This window comes from Benincasa hispida, chromosome 4 (assembly GCF_009727055.1).
Source record: "Benincasa hispida cultivar B227 chromosome 4, ASM972705v1, whole genome shotgun sequence".
NCBI lineage: Eukaryota > Viridiplantae > Streptophyta > Magnoliopsida > Cucurbitales > Cucurbitaceae > Benincasa > Benincasa hispida.
Window position 1 is genome coordinate 61334097 of NC_052352.1, and position 18721 is coordinate 61352817.

Below are 18721 nucleotides of genomic sequence, written 5' to 3' on the forward strand. Positions count from 1 at the left end.
GTGCTTAGGATTGGTTGGAGTAGATTTCCTTATCCGCCTTATAAATTTTATCCCTTTTTGAAGAAGAAGTTTTGACTAAAATGAATTTCGAAGTGCAGACTAAACGATCTGTCAGTGAGGTTCTGTCAACCATCTCACACATGCCTACACTAAATGGTAACACTCTACATATGTATGTTGTTGTTTTTAATTCAATATATATAAAAATATTTTAGTGTGTTTTAAACTTTATTATATTTATCACACTGTATGAACTTGGTTCAGCGGTTGGGGGAAGTTCATTGCATCCTCGAAGTAGGCACTTTTTTATTTCAAGACTAACAAAATAACAAATCAATATTTTATTCGTAAAAATGACCAAACGAATTAAAAATAAAAAATAAGTAAATTTATAAAAGTCTAAACTATCCTCTGACATTGCAATTGAGAAATATTCGTAATTACACTGTAGTTAAAACAAATATCTAGAGACTATCAGTTTCTCTCTTGGCCAAGCTCGCACCATTTTCATCATTGAAAGTCCAATTTATAGAAAAAAGCCATGCAACAATTGCATGAAACAAATCCAAAAAAACCCAACATCTAGAATCCACTATCTAAGTGAGCTTAATGTCTCCACTATAAGCCAACACCTAGCCCACTATTTTGTTAGTGGAATTATCCAACAAAAGTTTGGATTTTCCCACTAACTTTAGTCAAACAGCAAAATAGTCCTTTTGTCAAAGTCAAACTTTGACCAAAAAGTCAACATTTTGACTTTTTATGTTTTTTTTTCGTGTTGACTAATTTTGACCTCCCAAGCATGAATCTGCATTCATTTTCTCAAAATTCAAATCACATTTGAATATAAGGTCGATCAAAGTTTGACTTTTCAAAGTCAAAAGTCATCTCTTTGACTTTTTACATCTTTGACCATTTCTATTATTTCCGAGCTTCCGAATATGAACGTATTCATATTCTTGATATTTAAATCACATTTAAATATTAAAGCTGTATCTTTAAACTGAAAACCCCGATCACTATATCACATATACTTGTCGGTTTCTCTCTCTTCACCTAATTTGAACAATTCGAATTATTCTATCATACTGTTCTAAGTTTATTCCATATGAGCTAGTAGGGGAACCTAATGGACCTACAGATCATGGGCTCCAATGATCCAAGATTAGCTAGCTAAACTCTTTAGACGGAGCTAATCAACATTCATTAACTAACGGGTTATTCCACTATAGTCCCGTAGTTGCGCTCCCTTCACTATAGATATATTTGTGTCCATTTGATATAACCATGACTAGTAAGCTAATCCTTCACAGGTTGTTCGTAATCTCGGCTGGGTTATAAAAACCGTTTTACCCCCACGACTACATCTTGTTCCTTAAGTTCCACTGATCCTCTAATGAACAATTGGTTTAAGATCTAACCTATAAACCGAACCCTCTCGAGCCAAGGAGAGAGTGGGGCCCCTTGTTCAAGACCTAGATTCAGTACTAAAGGGAACGGCCTATCTACTATCCCTATAACAGGTAGGAATGAATTCCATCTTGTACCCATAGTTTCCAGCTATCCACCTGATCTATACCCCTGAAATGGGAGGCTTATTGGCTAGCGATGATGAGCTGCCCTCACCTTGTAGATTGAAGGATAATTCCGAGTGAACAGGAGTTCATAGTTAGCTCAGGATTAAGATTAAGTTACCTAGGTCATCAATTAACGAAATAGTCAGGTTTGTACATACAACGGTATTTAGAACGTAAAAGTGACTATTTCATGGTTCAGTCTTATGCAAACTCATGCATAGGATGCCCCTACTCACATATCTCTATATGAACGATTCAGGATCACATCGTTTGTATTAACTACAAAGTGGGTTGCATCCATAGTGTCCCCAGAATAAGGCGCCCCAACCTTATTCATACACTATAAACCATTTGGCTATATTTGAACTTAATCCACATTTATGTCACTACATAAAGTTCAAACTACATTAAATAGCCTCAGGACCTTAGTTTATTGGATTCAAGATTACAATTTTAATAACAACTTTATCGAAAAACAAAACAGAATATGTTTATTAATTTACAAACTACGGAGTTTAAGACATAAAATTCAAACAACTCCCACTTGGACTAAAACTTCTAGTGGAGCATCACAATGTTGAATTTAAGTGAGAAACATATGAGTACAATTAAACATATGATATAAATAAACTAGGGCTATACCCAAAAGTTCTTCCACTTGTCCTAGTTTACAAACTTCGTAGACCTAGACTTTGTAGGTGACCTTCAGACACTTTAGCCGTGAGGGCCTTTGTAAAAAGGATCAGCAATGTTTTGCTCAGAAGATATCTGGGTTACTACAATGTCTCCACGATGTATAATCTATCGGATCAGATGGTATTTGTGCTCAATATGCTTGCCGTGTGGCTTCTTGGTTCTCTTGAATTTGCAAACTGCCACCATTATTATCATAATATAGGGTGATAGGCAGATGCATATTTGGAACGACTTCCAAATCTGTCAAGAATTTCCTCAACCATACTACTTCCTTTGTTGCTTCACACACAGCTATGTATTCAGCTTCCATTGTGGAGTCTGCAATACAGTTTTGCTTCACACTTTTCCACACTATTGCTCCTCAATTCAAAATGAACAGTGATCCCGATGTAGATTTTCTTGTATCTTTATCGGTTTGAAAATAAGAGTCAATGTATCTAGTAAGAATCAAATCCTCAGTACCATACATGGCATGTAGTTCCTCGTTCTCCTAATATACTTGAGGATATTCTTAATGGCAGTCCAAATGATCATATCTAAGATTGGACTGATACCTATTGACTATCCCTACTGCATAGCATATGTCAGGTCCAGTACATAATATTGCATACATCAAGCTCCCTACTGCGGAAGCATAGGGAATGCGTCTCATATCCTCAACCTCTTGAGGTGTCTTAGGACATTGATCCTTTGACAAATGAATTCCATATCTGTAAGGTAACAGACCTCTTTTGGAATTCTGCATCTCTATACCTAGACAATATTTTGTCTATATAGTTGCTTGAGACATGGCTAGTGTTCCTTGTTTCTTGCAGTTCCCAGACATACTGCGATCATAAATCTTGAATCCCGAGAACATACTGCGCATTTCCTAAATCTTTCATTTGGAACTGCATTTCTAGCCATTTCTTGATGTCAGTTAGGTAACCTACTTCATTTCCAATGAGTAGAATATCGTCAACATATAAAACTAAGAATGCTATTGTAGAATTGATGATCTTCTTGTAAACACAAGGCTCGTCAATATTCTGTTCAAAGCCATACTGTTGAATGGTTATATCCGATGGACACAGAAATATATATGTGGTGAGAAGAGTACAGCTGTCGGTCTTTAGGGGAGTGCCCGAAAGTTAATGGATGGTGGATCTCGTGATTAAAGAGTTTAGTCAGCTATTCACGTACCGTTGGAGCTTTAAGCTACAGGTCCATAAGGTCCCTTTGGTAGCTCAATGGATTCAAGTCGAGAATCAGTTTTTGGGTTAGTTTGAAGTGTTCAAATTGACAAGAGGGAGTTTGATTATATATGATATAATTAATCTGGTTCAATTATATGTGATGTAGTTGATATGATGTATGAGATAAATTAATTGGAGGAATTTGATATAAATATGATTTATATTGAATAAAGGAGAAAGGAAATATGGTTTAAATGTTATATATGATGTGATATTAAAACTATAAGTTATAAATATAATATGATAAGTTAGTTATTATATTTATTTATAATTAAAAAAATTATATAATAATTGTGAGTAGTTTTCTCCTTTAACTATGCATGAAAGTGGGAGGTTATGATCAGTTTTCATAACTGAAGGATAAAATGAAAAATGTTTTCATTTTAGTGGATTAGAGACTATGTGATAGCCTTCTAAGTGAGAGCCTAAATGATCGTGTAAAACACCTTTGACTAAACGATCGTGTAAATTAATTTACTAGCCTAGTGAGATTCTCTAAACGATCAAGCCTGTTTTTCTAAACGATCGTGTACCTGATGAGTTTTACTACGATCAAGCATACAAGTCTACGCGATAAACAGTTCCTTCTCCCACTTGTTTGGTCGTATAGTTCGATCGTTGTTTCCTCCATCCTTCTACCAAATCCAACAGAGCCCACACCTCCTAGATTCTCATTCCGAAAATACTAAGGTCACCGAGTGGTGGTGTCTAAGAGGGTGTTTGTTCGTGGAGAAGTTTATTCGTGATCTAAGCGACAACGAGAAATTGACCAGACGATTGGGTTGGTGATATGGGCGAGAGCGAGATAATGTTATCCAAGTTCTTCACGACTGCGAGAGATCCGTAGAAGAAAAGTTCTTCAAAGGTATGTCTCTTGTTCTTTTTTTTTTTTTTTTAATTTCTAAAGCATGCTGTAATTTGTTCAATGTTGCATAACTGTTATGTTTGTTTGTGAATGCCTTTAATTCTGTCACAATGGATTTGGATCGATCGTGCTTCCACTTATGGGTTCTCTTTGATAAGAGTTCTTTCAATTGGTATCAGAGCCAGGTTCTGATATTCCAAATCCATTAATGTATAGAATTGCTTTTACACTATTGGTGGGTAAAGCATGTATGCATTCTGTTTAAGTGTTAAATATGTTTATGGGTGTGGATTAATGGAGCTTCTGGGACGATTTCCTCTGGTTGTTGAATTCTTTTACATTTTCAAAGTTAATTGTAAGGGCCCTTGTGTTTTTTAGCATATTAACTTGCTATCGAGTCTGTAATTCAAAGCGTTTAAATCAGTTTGAGTCGCTCGTGATGAAGCTTCGAGGTATGGTGATGCATTTTACTTCGAGGAAGAAGAAGACCAAACATTGGTCAGATTGTGTAAACGATGGGGTAAGTGATCGTTGAGTATGGGATACTCGGTAGCAAGGTAGACACATGCGTACTAAACGATTATGTAGGTCAGCATGCTTCATCATATAGTCACTGACTACACGATCGCAGGGTAGATGTTATCGAGCACTTGTTATTCTATTATCTAGATGATCATGCCTTATAGTATAGTAGTCGTCTAGACGATTGTTTAGACTTGCGCTGTTTAAATTTAGTGTGCTAAACGATCGAGTAGTTTTCATGTTTCATGGCATAGTCAAAGGTACTTGATCGTAGCTAAGCTATCGTAGTTACTCGCCCAATTTACTAAACGATCAGGAAGAAGTCTTCGTCCGAGCAGTCCAAGACCCGGTTCGCGTGTGAACCAGTTTGCTCGATAGTTTTATGTAATAGATAGAATTTATTTTCGGTTTTTTAGGCTAATCATCCCGGTCAATTAATTTTGTGAATGTACATGAGATGTATGCTTTATTATATGTCATATAGTTGAAATCCCACCTTAGGTTATACATTGGTCATGCATCATCTCTATATTGTAAGAGTTATGATATAGTAGTTTGCATGATTAAATTACTTGAGAGCATGCCCATGCATCATATAATATAAGAGTTATATTTATGCATGCATCAAACTTATTCATGCATATAAGGGCTTTCCATAAAAAACGATCGATCTGAAACTTCGTGGTCATGGACTCCAGTTTCGACTTCAATCCAGGCGTCTAAATACATAGGGCTCTAATACCAAACTTGTGAAACCCAAATTTTCATTTTCCTTACTTAAGCAGGTGGAAATTAACTAAGTGAAAGTTAAATCCTATGTTGAAGAGGAGGAAATTTCTAAGTGTTAAATAGATTTTCCTTGAGTAGTTTTGAGTTAAGCTTAAATTGATGAAAAATTGACTAAGTGTTGGACTAGGCATTACTATGCGTTGGCCATAAGATCTTGGAGAGATTACTTGGGCAAAGGGAGAAGAAAAAGTGTGAATCTGGAAGCTTGACTTTTGGGGAAAAACTTGGGAAAATTGGCTAAGCATAAACTAATTGATGGATACGTTGGATGTGTTGGATGATGGATGAGTTGGATGTGAGGGATGCATTGGAAGGGTGGTATGCGTCTATACGACTGAAGGAAGAAAGTTAAAAGTGATGCGTTGGAAGGTTGGATGGCACGAGGGTTGGCTGTGCATAAGGCATATGAACGCAAGGGTAAGCGAGGATGCGGGTAGGGCATGCACTGGAGGGTGGCATGCGTTGATGCACAACGCCCATGTGTCGAGCGGCTGAGCGAGCCCTGCGAGTGATGCTAAGCGCCCATGCTGAGCGAGCCCATGCGTCGATGCTAGCACCCATGCATCGAGCGACCGAGCGAGCCCTACAAGCGATGCTAAGGCTGTCTCTTATACACATCTAGATGTGTATAAGAGACAGAACCACCGAGCGAGCCCTACAAGCGATGCTAAGCTGCCGTGCCAAGCGATGCATTGATGCCAAGCTACCATGCCAAGTGATGCGTCGATGCCAAGTTGCCGGCCAATTGCCCATGCCAAGTGACTCATGCGAGCGATGCGTTGATGACGAGCGAGCTATGCAATTGATGCTAAGAAACCATCCTATATGTCGAGGCCGTGCGACCTTGCTATGCGTTGGAGGTTGACGATGGCTTGCACGATGGATGTGTTGGACAAAGGCCATGCGATGGGCTAGGTTGGACATATGGTGGTTGGCCCTTGCATTGGTTAAGGTTTGCGATGACTGAGTGAGTTGGGTTGCGATGGTGCTGTGTTGAAAACCAAGGGGAACCAAGGGTTTCTATGTGTTGATGGCCTACTATGCGTTGATGGCCAACTATGCATTGAACATCCAAGGGTTTGTGGATGCATAAGAAGGATGAACTCATATGAAGTATGTCATCCGAACATGTGGCTTGTTAGGAGGAATTCTTAAACCTTAAGCAAATTAGGTGGATGCATAAGAAAACATGTAAAGGATGAAGGCTATGCATTGATGAAAGGAGAAGAAGACACTTTGGCTTACGCTGATGTAAGAATGCATTGATGGTGTGAAGAAAAAACACTTGGACATGCAGCCAAATAGGAGGTGTCGGCCGTGGAGCAATCTTGGACGCCTATAAATAGGGCCAAGGATTTCAAATGAAAACATAAATTCTATTCAAAGGACATAAAGAAGAGTGTGTGAGGACTAATTGGGAGAAGACCATGCGTTGGTAGCAAGATCATGCGTTGGTCAAGAAGTTCCAAGAGGGGAGATGCTGTCGAGCAGAAAAGACAGGAAGTAGCATCAATTTTGAACGAGGAGTTCTCCCAGAATACTCATGCGTTTGATGTGATTTCAAAGCCAGAAGGGTCAGGCTGTCGAGTAAGCTGGGCCAGTATTGATGTTTTGAAGATTTCGGCTAAACCGCGAGGAGTTCTAAGCTAAGATTTTATGGTAAGCTTCCTGAGACATTCAGAATATGTTTTCAGAAGGAATTATCTTAAACTAAGTTCTGAAACTATGATTAATATAAGCTGATAATTGAATATGGAATTTAGGGTTCAAAAGGGAACCAAGGAAACCTAAGGAACTTCGGAAAGGAAAGTTCCTAACCAACCAAGGTGAGGGGTTATTGTGTGTTGTATTATTGATATAATTTCTATATATAGGTAAATATATATAGGGGATAATGTTAAATTGGTATGATCGGGGATATATGTTTATCTTATTACTATACTTGTTGATATATTGCTTGTACGTTTGTTTTGGAAACTGAAATTGTACCCGGGATATATAGTTAGCATGCTTGAAAAGGGTACTTGACGGGAAAATATAGTCGACTTCGGTCGGTAGAAAATAATAGTCGGTGACGACCAACAAGAAATATAGTCAAGTTACCTAAGCATAGCTAGCGGGAAAATAGTCGATGTGCACATTGGCGGGATAGTAGGGTACAGGGAAAGTTTCCACAGGAATTGTTGTTGTCTTAGTATATGTGTGAAAGTACTAGGGATGTTTTTATTATGTGATAACCAACGGTCAAGCTGGGGTTGATTGTTTTAACCAGCGGTCGAGCTGGGGATTGTCCAGTAGTTTGGTTGGAAAATAATATTGAACTTGTGGTAATGTTCTTGTTGACTATGCATTGCTTTCCCAAAAGTATATTTCTATTGACAAAGTTATTTGTTTATCTAAAGGCACCACTCACTGGGCTTTATAGCTCATATTTTATCATGTTTTATGTTTTACACCCCCCCTAGGTGGCGAAAGGTGAGGAGTTCCGGGTGCTGCTAAGGACAAGGTTTGCCACGTACCATAGTTACACTTCTGGAGGGTTTTACAATTGTCGTTGTAAACTTGAAATTAAGTCTTGGAGTTGTATAAATGTTATATTTTTGTAATAAAATGGGCCTACTTAATCAGTTGATTTTTGAATTTGTACACTGATATCCGAGTTATTTCCGCAAGAGTTTTTAGGCAGTAAGTGTCAACGAAAGGGTTGATAACTGTTGCGATCACGCCCTTTCCCAGGCTCGGAGGTTAGTCTGGGGTGGGCTGTGACAAAACTATTATCTCTTTTCTAAGCTTAATAAGCTTTTAGGTGAAAATAGAGATAAAAGAAAATGAATAGCAAGAAGATGAAATAAGGGCAAATAACTCAACACACAAAATTTATAGTGGTTCAATCCCATAAAAAGGAATTTACATCCACTGTAGAAGGCCTTTTTTATATCCTTTACTGATTTCATAATAAAGATATAGAGAAGAATCGAGGTTGTAGATGAAAGATTATAGAGTATATCACTCACTCTCTTTTTTCTACAACACCAGATGAAGAATAACAATCTTGAAAAGAATTTCACAGTGCTTGTTACTCGAAGAAGAAGAGGAGAATGAATTGGTTTATATTCTCCCTCAAAATTCCCTTCAGTGAGTCATTATCCTTCATACAAATTGCTTTATGTATTTTCTAATAGATTTCAAGTGATTTTACACGCTTAAAGACCCAATGCACACATGGCATATGTAATGGTTTTAGTGGAGGAAGATTCTATTCTTCCAACTCAGCTTCTTCCCGCTCAAATGGGCTTAAGGCAAATAACATTTGATCCAATCTTCTTCTGCAAATTATTACGAGTATACAAGCCCAACAAAGAAGATAAAGCTAATAGAATCTGGTCCAAAACTACTAATGGACCTGAATGTATTAGGCTAGCAATAATACAACAAGATTTATTATCTTTATACTACATTGAGGAAAGGAACTTAATGCAAAAGAATAAGTTAAATTGGTTAAACTTGGGAGATAAGAATTCCAAGTTCTTCCATCATTTCTTAGCAGCAAAAAAGAAAAAAAAAATCCGATTTTAGAGTTGATAAATGATCAAGGAAATCGAACTAGATCTTTTCGGGAAATTGAATCTCTCATCTTGGGTTTCTACAACTCTCTCTATTACGAGGCAAATGCAGTAAAATCCATTCCCCTTAATTTGTAGTGGCTTATTCTAACAAGAGACCAAAATATATTGCTCATGGCTAGACTCACTCAAGTTGAGATTAAAAGTGCATAGAAGTCATTGGGGAAGAATAAAACTCTTAGGTCAGATGGTTTTAAAGCATAGTTTTTTTCTAATCAAATTCTGGGGAAAATTTAGTGGAAATTTCTTAATTCTTTTTTAGGAATTCTATGAAAATGGGAAGCTAAACTCTTGTATCAAAGAAAATTTCATATGTTTGATTTAGAAAAATGAGGACGTTGTTTTAGTTTAGTAAAGGATTTTAGGCCTATTAGCCTAACCACTCTTATATATAAGATAGTTGCAAAAGTGTTAACCAAGCGCCTAAAAAATATAATGCCTAGTATAATTGCCCTTACGCAAAAAATGCTTTTATAGGAGGAAGGAAAATCCTCGACCCCGTGCTTATTGTTAATGAAGCTGTGGAGGATTATCATTCCAAGAAGAAAAAATGGTGGATTGTAAAGCTTGATCTAGAAAAGATTTCGATAGAGTGGATTGGGGTTACCTCAAGAAAGTTTTGAAAGGCAAAAACTTTGGCTCTAGGTGGATCTCTTTGATAATGAATTGTGTAGATAATCTAAGATTCTTAATTTTCACAAATGGCAGACCAAGAAGAAGAATTCATGCTTCTAGGGGAATTAGGCAAGGTGGCCTATTATCAACCTTTATTTTCCTCTTTGTTAGCAAGGAGCTAAGTGCTTTTATTCCAATAATCCATGACATGTGTACAAATATTTACAAAGTATCCACCTAAGTTTCCTTCAATTAATCTTTAAGTGGCAGAGCAGCAGCGCAGTTAACCTCTGGGGACATGACCGCTACCTGGAAAGGAACACATTTAAAAAAAATGGGGTGAGCTAGTAGCCCAATGAGTGACTAAATTTAAAACATAAATCTCATGCTTGAACTGGAAACTGGTAATTGGAAACTGAAACTGAAACTAAAAACTGTCCAAGCAAACATTCGTGCATAACTTTTAAAAACATAATATTTTTGGAACATAGTTGGTCTGATCCTTAGTTCAGAAAAAACCCTTTTGTTCGATTCTATCGTAAACCTGGCCCTTACATAAAACATTTTAAAAACATATCATACCTGAAAACATCCGCAAACTTACAAAAAATCAATTTATCATAAAAAAACTATTGGATGGAGACATGATTTTAAATTTTTTTTCCCACAATAAAACCTTCATACTTCCCCTTTTCTTCATTGGTGGGAACACAATTGATGAGAGTCTATATAGAAGCATTATTAGAAGCTTGCTCTACTTAACAGCTAGTAGACCAGATATAGCTTTTGCTGTTGGTATGTGTGCACGGTATCAATCATGTCCAAAGACGGTCATTTACTGAGCACCAAAAGGATAATCAAGTACATAAATGGGACAAGTGGATATGGTCTACTATACTCATTTGACACTAATAGCTCTCTGGTTGGCTATTGTGATGTTGATTGAGTTGGAAGTTCAGAGGATAGAAAGAGTACTTCTGGAGGGTGTTTTTTTTTTCTTGGAAATAATCTAATCTCATGGTTCAGCAAGAAGCAAAATAGTGTCTCCTTGTCTACAACTAAGGCTAAATATATTGCTACAAGGAGTAGTTGTACACAATTGATTTGGATGAAATACATGTTACAAGAGTATGATGTTTCACAAGATGTCATGACTCTTTATTGTAACAACTTGAGTGCAATAGATATATTAAAGAATCCTGTTCAACACAGTCGAACTAAACATATGGACATCAGACATCGCTTCATTCATGATCTTGTAGAAAGTAAGAAGATTTTGTTAGTGCATGTCAACACAAAATAACAATTAGCTGACATCTTCACGAAGGTTCTGAATACTGCCTTTGGGCTGTGCATTCTAAAGGATTAGCGACTATAATATTGGGTTGTTGTTCAAATTTTTGTGGCTCATCAAGCGTGGAAGGTGAAGTGGTTAATAAATGATCAAATCATATCAATTAAGGTTGGTAACTGGGTGAAGAAGTCTAAATGTTCCTGGATTTCAAATTATCTTTCAAATTTGAATTACTTTCGATCTGATCGTGATAGTTCTTTCAATTTTGTGTTTGTCTTCTGTATTCAACCATCACAAAGCAGTTATTTACTGGTGCTTGGTATATTTGTTTCCCTTATGGTCAATACTAGAACAGACACACAAACGTCTGGTGAAAAGATGGTGTGCTACAAAGAGAAAGCAAAATAGAAAAAGGATGTTGAAAAGGATCCTCCTCTGGTTTCCATGAACAAGTATGGTGTTCGTTTTCATGTTCGTGGCCTATCTACTGCAAAGAGTAAAGTTGGTGTTCCTTCTCTGATGGCTAAACACAGGCGTTCAAGTGCAGGACAACCTAGTAAGACGAAGGGAAAAGAAAAAGTAAGTACATCATCGAACTTTGACTAATATGGTTGGTGAGGGTAATGAAATTTATCCTAAAAAGGAAAAGTGTTCTTCTGACGGCTCTCCTAAAAGCATGCATGAGTTCATAATTTTACCTAATAACCCTAGGGTTGTCTCTAGTGAGTCTGTCCCTGAACAAACTGAAGATAAAGAGTCTGAGGATAGGGCTATGATTGATAAAAAAAACCTATTTATGGTTTAGATAATATATCTTATACTGTTTTCGGCTCTGGTTTGATTGTTGCAGAAAATGTACTACTGTCTGACTCTGATGTTAATGCTTTAAATGATTTTGTTGACAGAGTTGTTTCTAAAACGCTAGTCTCTATTTCTTCTTTACCCATTTGCAATGAACCTGAAATTGTATCTGAAAATGTGAATACAGTTGTTGAAAACCCTGTTGAAGAGGGTTCAGGTGTCTCTCCTTATTGAGGTTGATGCCCTAAAGTCTCCTGTCATGTAGTTTGTAAATAGTTTGTACGAATGCTTGTGATGTATAATATATGATATTTACTTCACTTCTTGATTTTTCTCAATTGAATGTTTTATTTGCTTTACCACAAACCAATAAATCTAAAATCCCTGGTTGTCTTTATGTAACTTAAGCATGTATGTGCCGACATACAAGTGGATCATGTCTTAAGAGATAACCAAAATGGTCTGTAGTATATGGATATAGGAGGGAGACCTTATCCTGGTAACTATGGATGCGACCCGCTTTGTGGAATAGTTATAAGTGTTGTGACTTGTCACAGATGGTCTAATCCTGATAATCCATGTAGGAAACATGCGAGCGAGGGCGTCCTATACAAAGAGTTTGTATAAGACCTAACTACGAAGTGTTAACGTCTCATTATATAACACTGTTCATGACAGAGACTTCACTCCACTAGGATGACCATACGGAACATGACCTCAATCTTGAGTGAGTTGGGAACTCCTGCCATTGAGGGCGGTTCTTTGATTTGCATGGGTGCGAGTGGCCAGGCCACTGACTCAAACCTACCACTTTGGGGATTCGTCTGATTTGAGAGCTGGGAACTCAGCTACACAAGATGGAATTCACTCCTTCCCCGATGCAGGGGCAAGTATATAGATAGCTCCCTTAAGAGTTGATTCCAGTATTTGACCGATGTGGTGCCACACACCTTCTCTTGGGCAGAGAGGTGTTCACACATAGTTGGACTATGTTGTATTGTTCATTAAAGAGATTAGTGGTACTTAAGGAGTTAAATGTAACTACAGTGGCAAAATAGTAATTTAGCCCACCCGTACTTACGAGCATCTGTGAAGGGTTATTGTACTCATGATTGGTTATATCCGATGGACAAAAAAATATATCTGTGGTAAGAAGAGTTCAACTGTCGGTCTTTAGTGGAATGCCTGGTAGCTAATGGATGGTGGATCTTGTGGCTAAAGAGTTTAGTCAGCTATTCACGTACGATTGGAGCTTTGAACCATAGGTTTATAAGGTCCCCTTGGTAGCTTGGATAAAAGTCGGTTTTTGGGCCAGTTTGAAATGTTCAAATTGACAAGAGGGTGATATAATTGAACTGTTTAATTATATATAATATGATTGACTAAATGTATGAGATACATTATTTTGGAGGAAATTGGATATAAATATGATTTATATCAAGTAGACGAGAAAACACTATAGAAGATATATGATATCAAACTATAGGTTAAGAATATAATATGATTATATTAATCAATTAATTAATTGGACGGTTATGTGATAATTGGCCGAGTTTTTCTCCGGATTCGTGCGAAAGTGGGAAGTTCGATTTAGTTCTTGTAACTGAAGAATAAAAATGAAAATAGTTTTCATTTTCTAGGGGATCCAAAAAATTGCTCACGGTGACAAAATAATCGATCGCACAGCATTGAGAGCCTATACGATAGTGCCTGTCTTCCTAAATGATAGAACACCTGTGTACTAAACGATCGCCCGCAATTTCTAAATGGTCGCTTACGTTTTCTATACGATCGCCTAGTGCGCCGAGCAGAACTAAACGATCGCTTAGCTATACCTACACGGTCTTGTACCCCGACCTAAACAACAAACACCCGACTATATAATAGTCATTACTTTCTCCCACTTGCTTGTTCGTATTGCACGATCACTTTTCCTCCTCCCCTTTACCGATTCCATCAAAGTCCACCCTTTGAATTCTCACTCCGAGAATACCGAGGGCTATGAATGGGGGTGTCATCCCCGATTGCTTCTTGTTCATGCGTTGCTGATCGTGTAGATGACCATGGTGCTGTTAAGCGATTTCTTACTGGATGATAAGAAGCATGAGGAGTTTGCTTCCGTTGGACCGAGTTCTTGTGAAGACTATCTTCAACTGGTAAGTCTCTCGATCTTTTGTATCGTGTTGTTAAAGCATGCCAGTAATTAATGTTTACATTGCATATCTGTATGTTAGAATGTATGTGTGGTAATTCCGTCATAATGAAATGGGAAAAATCCACTTCCGCTCATAGGCACTCTTGTATAAGAGTTCCTTCATTCCTGAGACAGCTGCTGTGGCTGATTAGGGGGTTGAGGATGGTGGAAAGGAAAGTGTTCCTGTGGTGCCTCACACTGGTGAATCTGTGGATGTTGGTGTTCGTCCAACTGCTAATCACATGTCTCCTGAAACTAGTATTGAGAAGGGAGATGTTTGTTAGAAAGATGAGGAATTTGATTCAGATGATAATATACCTTTTTCAGAACTTGTCCAAGAAATCTGAAGTTGTTAAAAGTGGCTGTGATGATTCCTTTGAGACAACCAGGTCTGAATTTGATCAAGAGAAGTCTAAGGATATTTATGATTGTCCCGAGGATAGTGTTTTGAAGAAACCTTCTGATAATAATAATTCTCCTCCTAGTCGAGCTACCAGTGCTTCTATCAGACCCGTGGACAGAAAGCTGCCACCTTCAGACCTACTTCCTTGAACGTGTCTTCTACTCCTTTAAATGGTGTGTCCTTTCACACTAGTTGGGAGCCAGCCTGTGAAAATATGTGATTCAAAGGAAGATTGTTAATGAAAAGGAACTATTTGACCAAATTCATGAATGTTTTGACCAAGTCAATCTGATCTTACAAGCTCAACTAAATAGGACTGTGTTAAATTTGGGACTTTTCTATCGTCAACTTGTTCGAGAATTTATTTTCAATCTTTCTCCAGATTTTGATGTGAAGGAAATCAAGCATGAGGATTTCCATGAGTAACGAAAAAGATTGTTCCAAATTCCATTCGAGTTGAATATAAACAATTACTGAAGGAACTCTTATACAAGAGTACCTCTGAGCGGAAGTAGATCCTTCCAAATACATTGTGACAGAATTTTCACATTTACAATCAAGCAGACAAGTTATGCAATGTACTAAAAATTACCGGCATGCTTTCAAACAAAAATTAATAAGAGAACAGAAAACATACCATGTAACATCCCGATTTTTTTAGGAAAATTTAAGTGAATTATCTCAAATTGCTGAGTTTTAGTTTCCTAATCTTTGGAATTTGGAAACAAATTGTTACAGTTGAAGAAGTTTTATTGGTTAATGTGGATTTTTTTAGTGTGAGTTTTAAATTAATTGGAAGGGATAATTGAATTATTTGTATAAGAAATTTTGAGTTTTTGTGAAATTTAAAAGGGAAAAGAGGAAATTGTGCTTTTAAGATTTTACCCTCTTTAATTTTAGAACTTGGATCCAAAATTTAAGTAAAGAATTAGGAAAAGATAATTGGTTTATTTGGAAGTAATTAAATCAAGTACTTAAAAATATTTGTAAATTTAGATTCAAGTTAATTTGGAAAGTTAGAATTTAATTTTGGGATTTAGAATTTTTGGAAAGAAGTGATTTAAACTTGGTGAATTTATTTTTAGGTTTATTTAATTAATTGGAGAAGAGGTGAAAGATTTGAGTTTGATATGACATATTTATTAAGGAAAGGAAATATATATGTGTGTGTGTGTGTGTGTGTGTATTTGTGTGGTGGAGAATTAAAAAGAAAAGAAATATGGAATTTTCAAACCTCCACTTTCTCACTCTCTCTAGTTTAGATGAATTTCGGCTGCCGCACCGCCGATGTCCACATCATTTCCTTCGTCAAGTTGCAACCGTGCCGCTCTGACCTTCACGTCGCCGGATCTGCTCATCGTTGATCCTCCTCTCTTCCAGTCGTTGTCCTCTGTCGAACGTCATCGTGAGGTTTGTAGTTTTAGGATAAGAAGAGAGTTCATGGTTTTGTTGAGGATCTTGAATACTCAATAAATAACGTGTTTAATTATCATTTCAATCATGATTTTAGAGGTTGAATTTGAAAGTTGGAAGGAGTTTAAAAGGTCGTTAGCATGTTGTCAAGCAGAGTTAAGGTTATTTCGGTAAGAATTTTGATAAGATTTGTGGCTTTGTGACTTGTTCAGTTTGAATGTAATTTATATGAATTAAGTTATTAAGTTTTGTTGCTGATTTTGGCGTGATTAAACGCTTAGGTGTGAACCTAAAGGTTAAATTTTATTTTAGTTTATGTACTGGGACTTAATTCAAAGATTGTGAAGATTAGAAGAGAGTTAGTTGCTCAAATAATTGGCTCGATTAAGGATTCAAGAATTTCACAAAGATTCAATTGCTTTTTGGTTCAACCTAATATCAAAGTAAGTAATCTTACTACTGGAATTGTCCACGGGCCAGACACTAGATATATGCCAGCATGATAGATGAATGTTATGACAGAACGATAACATGATAGATGGATAGTATAATATGACCGATATATGTTCTTATATGAGAATTTGAAAGAATTATTTGTGCACGTAGAGACTTGCATGCTAGTAAGAGGTGATACTTGATTCACTGAGGGTGTATTTGATATGAGGATATAGAGGCATATATGCATGTTGTATAGCCATGATGTTGAGGTGTATATGTATATTATAAAATCATATTGTAATAATTGTGATGTTGAGACTGTGATAGTGTCTTTACCGATTAGTTAGATGCCCACTAGGTATTGTGTTTCCTTCGAGATTCACCAAATTGTGTTACCTTCAGGATTCACTAGATTGTGTTTCCTTCTAGATTCACCAGATTGTGTTTTCTTCGGGATTCACCAGATATTGTGTTTCCTTCGGGATTCATCAGATTGTGTTTCCTTCTGAATTCACCAGATTGTGTTTCCATCGGGATTCACCAGATATTGTTTCCTTCAGGATTCACCAGATATTGTGTTTCTTTCGGGAATCACCAAATTATGCTTTCTTCTGAGATTCACCAAATATTGTATTTCCTTCGGGATTCACCAGATATTGTGTTTCCTTCGGGATTATCCAGATTGTATTTCCTTTATGATTCACTAGATTGTGTTTCCTTCGGGATTCACCAGATTATGTTTCCTTCAGGATTCGCTAGATATTGTATTTCCTTCAGGATTCACCAGATATTGTGTTTCCTTCAGGATTCACCAGGTATTGTGTTTCCTTCGGGATTCACCAGAGGTAGTGGGCATACTTAACTACAGTAGGATAGAAACCAGTTTTGCATGTATATATGTGTCCCATGAGGACTAGAGCAATTTTTATGTTCTACCAGAGGTAGGCATCTAGAGGATATAGATGCCTAGGTCAACCCTAGTAGTGGGGTTACTTACTAAGTATTTTATACTCACCCTTTCTCATCTTTATGTTTCAGGTAAGGGCAAGGACGTATTGGCGAATGACAAGAGGAATCCTTGAACGAGACATTGGGACCAGCTTTAATGCTTCCGTTCATGATATTTAGATTTCTTTCCATGTTTTTCAACTTTCAATTTGATGTTCGAAACTTACTATTTCGATTTGTTTTCAGACCTATTTATTATCATTTATAATTTATAGGCACCCTATCGTCTGTTAAATTTAATGAAGGTATTTTGAGTTCAACATATTTATTTAGCATTTATTTCATTATAAAAGGATGTCGTTTTAAGTTCCATGCATGCATGTGTTTTGTAACGGCCTAACTTGCGTCCTAGGGGGTTGGGTCGTTACAAACTAGTTGAAGAACTTTTCTCCATGTTATGGAGGGAACTTAAGGTTAACGGTCTTAGCATATACAAGTTATTTTCCAGTTTTGTACAAATTTCTACTCCATCTTAATGAATAAGAACTTTATCCACATTAAACTAAAGAGTATATTTACATTGTAACAAGCACTTTACAGAAATTAAGTTCCTTTTCAACTCAGGAACTACAAATACATCTTTTAAAACAAGATATCTATTCTATAAAGTCAACTGGATTCCTCCCACTGCCACAGCAGAGACGATGTGCCCGGTGCCTACTCGCATCATCATCTCATTAGCCTCCAACTGCCGCCAGGATCTAATCCCCTGAAAAGAAGAACAAACATGATTAGTGGCGCCCGAATCAATTATCTAGACAGAATCATCATTCTCCACTAAACAAGTTTATAATACCAGTAAATCATATTTACCTTTGTTTGTCTTGGCGTTAGCCTTGGCTGCCTCATTTTCCTTCAGATAGTGAGAACAATTATACAAGAGTATCTCTGAGCGGAAGCGGATCGTTCCAAATACATTGTGACAGAATTTCCACATTTACAATTTAGCAGATAAGTTATGCAATATACTAAAAATTACTGGCATGCTTTCAAACAAAAATTAACAAAAGAACAGAAAACATACTAGTTGAAGAACTTTTCTCCACATAAAATCTTGTTCTCCCCAAGAAAACTAGTGCTCTCGCTCTCGTTGGAACGTCAGGAAATCGTTCACTAACACCCGGTCGTTTACGCACGAACAGCCTTAACACGAACACTGCAACAATGGGGATGACACCACCACTTAGAACCCTCGGTATTCTCGATGTGAGAATCCAAATAGTGGGCTCTGTTGGAATTTGGTAAGAG

General features: G+C 37.0%; 1 long non-coding RNA gene across 1 annotated transcript; it reads left to right on the forward strand.

The window, feature by feature from the left end:
* The first annotated feature begins 38 nt into the window (after positions 1-38).
* Positions 39-17691, forward strand: LOC120075189. Its single transcript, XR_005481208.1, has 2 exons — positions 39-156; positions 17504-17691. It is a non-coding gene; the product is annotated as an uncharacterized LOC120075189 (long non-coding RNA).
* The last annotated feature ends 1030 nt before the right edge of the window (positions 17692-18721 follow it).